Below are 4,933 nucleotides of genomic sequence, written 5' to 3'. Positions count from 1 at the left end.
GTAAATATGACAGCAGATATTACTGTGTCAAAGTTACTGAGACTGGAACACAGAAAAAGTAAGTAGATTTTTATCCTCTCCTAATTTTTTTAATTTATTTTTTAGCATATAACCCTTTTAAAAATATGCCTCAGTTCATATTTCATTCCAGAAATTCAGTAACCAACATATGAACGTCGTATGTGCAAAGATTTATGTTTCTAAAGTGAAACAGTGAAAAATTACAGCACTATCAATACATAAATTGTCATGGTCCTGGGTGTTACCCAGCGTGCCACCGGCACGTCACCCCACAGCCAGATTTCAGGATGTCAAAGCAGCCGGCTGTGGTGAGTGAGAAGGACACGTTTTCTGTTTCTTCGGACTCTATGACTATTTATTCAGAGAGAGAGAGAGAGTTAAAATGTTAAAACTCAAAATGCTGGGTCAAATGACCCAGGATCGTGAAACAAAGTTTGTTTGTTTTTTTAATGTCAGAGTTGGTCGATGAGGTGTTGTGAAGGACTCACTAGTTTTTTCCCAGTAAATGTTTTAATGGTGATCACAGGAAGAGTCCTGCTGTTTTGGACGCTGGAAACATGTCGTCTTTCACTCCTCCTGAGCCCACTGTCTCTGTAACGGTTTGGCCTCTTTGGTCTTCACGGTGTGTAGACAGTTTTGCTCCTGTTCCTATTGTTCATAGTCTGGAACCGATGCGGAGGAAATTTGAATTGATTTGTGGAGAGAGATCATGCTCTGAAGCAGGTAAAGCAGTGAAAAGCATTTCAGATAGGACCACATCAAAACCATATATTGCATAGATCAGAGGCTGAGAAGTAAATATCCATTATTAGTAATCTGTGGGTTTCATTGGTGTGAAAAGCTAATGTCTGGAGAGACAAAAATGAAATGTTGGAGACAAACAGTTTGGGCAGAAGTAGGGGCACATCTCAGCAGCAGAAACTTGTCAGAATTAGGGGAAGGATGGATGCAAAAAAAAGAAATATAATAATATAGAAAGGCCTAGAGGCAAAAAACTGCAGAGCATAGCATCTTGGATAACAGCTGATATTCTGAGAACAACAATCGGTGACCAGGCCAAAGTTCAGAAGTAAACTACTCAGAACATAGCTTCACAAGTATAGTTTTAAATAGTATTTTGTAATATGTTATTCTTTTTGTTTCAATATGATTATGTCAAAAGACCAAATCCCCTGTAATAAAAACTTTATTTATTTATATAGCACTTTTCAAAACAGAGTTACAATGTGCTTCACAGTTCAAATAAAAGCCAGACATTGAAGGTAAGTGTACATCTTAAAAACATAGAGACACAAAAACAGACGCATAATCAGTCATACCAAAGCTTGGTATGGCTGATTATTTTTTTTTAATTTATGTTTGTTTAATTTCTAAAATTCATACTGATTGCATTTTTATTTCCAAAATACATATAACTATATAATGGACCTTGAGGTTACATTTGTTGTGAACTAGTCATACATTAATGAAATTGGATGGAATTGTACTGATTGTTGGTCAACATAAGTGTTCAATAAAGTGTTTGTTGTTGTTGTTTACTTCATCAGCTTGTGATTTCCATCAGTATGTCACAATGAGTTTTGGCCTGCCATGTGATATGATTTTCATTCCAGTCTCAGAAAAACTGCTTGAAGAGCAGCTGCACCACGATTTATCTACAACATGTTTGCTCGAACCCTCGTGCTCTGTACATGTAGTTCATGTGCTCGCAGGGATGCTCGGACAGCCTCTGGAGATATCTGCAGCAGGACAGTGCCCTAACTCCTCTCATGGTGAAACCACCCTGCAGGCGAGACCCAGCAAAGCTGCGGGCAGAGTTGAGAGCTCTGCCCATCCAGGTTTGACTCCAGAGTGGAGAGGCAGACAGGATGGCCAAGGACACCGCCGGGTTTTTCTTCATCCCCTCCCCTTATATTTTAGTGGATTTTAATGCTGTGGCTGACGCCACTGGACTTTGTAGGATTAAAGAAATTATTTTACGGTTACTGTTCATAACCATCATCTTTATCATTGCATTAATTATCATTTCATCAAACCATTTATTGAAGTTGTTGGCATTATGGTATAATTTGTATTACAGGGGTTATCATAATCACATATTAACATGTTTATTACAGGTGCAGTTATAACCACTTTAAATCGTTGAGTTAAATCTATAATCTTAAAAGCTTATATGCTGAGTATATTGTTACAGTAAAAATAGTAGCGGAGCAAAGGCCTGAGTGTATTCAGCAACATGTTGCACTAGAGTTTACTTGACAACAGGTGACAGAAGGAGGACAAGTCCATGGGGACCTCAAAGGCCTGAGATCATCACCATATTTGGAAGAAGATGCCAGAAAGGGGAACTTCTGTGTCTGCATTTATCTCTTAAGATTGATCATTGTCTGTAGAAGAGGCAAATAATGTTCTTAAGGTGCAAATTATGTGCTTGTAAACGCAAGAGGGGGCGTTATAATACCCTGATGTTATAAAAGCAATCTGAAGTGTATTTTTGGGAGGAGATTTACAACTGATGTTTTGCAGTTTACACCTCCCCACGCTGCGCGTATTCATTAAAATCAATTCTTTTGATCAGGCTCTTCTGGACCATCGTTGTTTTACTCTCGTCCTCAATATCGGACCCTTAACAACTTTTAGTGTTTTTATGTTTTTACTGTGTGTTCTCCCTGGCCAGGGGTGTTTAAACAGTTTTTAGATCTTTTTGTGAAATTTATATTTTAGTAATCAAGTTTTAACATTGTTCTATTGGCCTTGGCTACTCCACTGCTCTGTCCATTTTTGAAGGGTTTCCCTTCTCAAAGTAAAACCTGGCATTCACTTACATGAGCATGAACTGAGGCTGCACTTTGGAAGCCTTGATGCAGAAGCCTTCATACAATGATGTTAGATACAACATTGAAAAGGTAAAGTTGCATGGGTATAGTTTAACTCGTGAATCGAAAGTTGTAAACACAAATATGTAGTATAAGCACACTTAAATGCAAATGAACTGATATCTCTATTGCAGTTACTCAAGACGGTGTCTAAATGAACAGAATGAACCTTTGGAAGTGTATTGCAGTTTGATTAGAAATCAAATGAAATGACAGCCTGATCTGTGGTTAACAGGGTTGCCAACATGATCCAGCAGTTCCTTCCTGTATATACGAATGCTGGGGTGGTGGGGGGTGAGGGTGCCCTTCAAATAGTTCTTGCAAGTGCAAATCCATGATCTGCTATTGCTGTAAAAAACAAACAAAAACAAACAGTCCATTAGAGTGAACGGAGATGCTCAACTTTGTGCATGCGGCTGCTAAGGTCTGTCCTTGCAGGTTGTTTGATTTATTCTCAACTAGTTAATTGTGCAAGTGAAGTTAAATAATTTCCTTGGATTGTGATTTTGTTTATCATGTGCAACAAAAAAAATCACACACGATGGAAAAATCAATCTATTGCTTTTTCAATATTGGCAAACACATTTGATTGCCACAGTGCAAAGCTTCCAGTTTCTTGGACTGTGCAAGTAACATTAAGTCAAAAGAGTCTAAGGAGCTTGGAAAGAAAAGCTTCTGAACTTGTATAAGTTTCTTGAAGACATTTCACCTCTCATCCGAAAAGCTTCTTCAGTTCTAAGAGCAAATGGTGGAGAGTCCCAGTCTCGTGGAGAGTCTCATTTACTATGGGGAGTTGCCTATAGGACACGAGCGAAGGTGTGAAAACAGGTGTGTGTATGTGTGTGTATGTGTGTGTGTGTGCACATGAGATCCATTTTGGGCCAACAACACTTTTGTTCTGTTTAAATAAAACAAATAAGGTCGAACTCAGGTTATCATAGGTTTGAGAGCTAGGTCTACCTGGAGATTTTGGCCTGCAGCAGAAATGAAGAGTATGCTGCTGTGGTCTCATCACATCTTTCTTACTCCTCATCACCAGTGTTTTTAATATTCAAACATCAAACCCAACTGACTCAAATGACATCATTTGAAAATATTTAACAGTTTTCATAAAACCTCCCCTGGATACCCGCTTAACTTTTCACATTTGCATTTGCACGACACCACACCTCTACACTGTTTTCTTTGAGAGTTATCTGACACACGTAAAACACTAGAACATTTAACTGATATGACCTGAACTGAATTCAAATCACAAGCTAATGAGAAGCTAATCTGATAGTTATGTGCTTAGCTTAACAGATATTGACATGCTATTAGAATTTATTTTTTATTACTAAGGCTCATATACCCCCCATTATTTTATATACACAATTACCTCATAATTTGTATCACACGTTTATGTGTTATCCTTTACTGCACATAAATAAGCATTGTAGAATAATTTTGTATTTAGACTGCTACACTCAGACACTAATAGACAGTAGCGGTTTTTGATACGGGCTACACGGGCGGTTGCCCGGGGCGGCATCATTGTGGGGGGCGGCATCACGGACATTGGCAATAAATAAATAAATTTTTGCTCTTACTCATGCTGCCCCAACATCAGCCAGCACATATTGGGAATGTCATAGGCACCAATCGGTTTTCTATCGCCCATTTGCTGGGAGTAAGGGCTAGTGATGCGCGAATCATGAACGAATCGTTCAATACTCGAGAATCACTTTACTGACTCGTGAATCATGATTCACAAGCGCAACTGACTCACTGACTCATCCCTGTTGCTGTTAGCAAACTAATTTCATTAGTAGAAATATATCTAGCTTATAATTAAAATTGTGAAGAAAAACACAACATCCAGTATCTTAACAAAAACATTTCTGCTCTGAACTGGAAGAAAAAAAACCTGAGTAGAAGCTCACATCAAGACAATAGCTCCTCGGTTCACAGTAGCATCGCTCTGCTAACATGCTAACAGCACATTTGAGCTACTCACCCCCTCCCTTCCTGGGCTGAATCGTAGGGGAAGCAAATCA

The sequence above is a fragment of the Oreochromis niloticus genome, linkage group LG11, assembly GCF_001858045.2.
Source record: "Oreochromis niloticus isolate F11D_XX linkage group LG11, O_niloticus_UMD_NMBU, whole genome shotgun sequence".
In the NCBI taxonomy this organism is placed as follows: Eukaryota; Metazoa; Chordata; class Actinopteri; order Cichliformes; family Cichlidae; genus Oreochromis; species Oreochromis niloticus.
Note: the sequence above shows the minus strand (reverse complement) of the source record.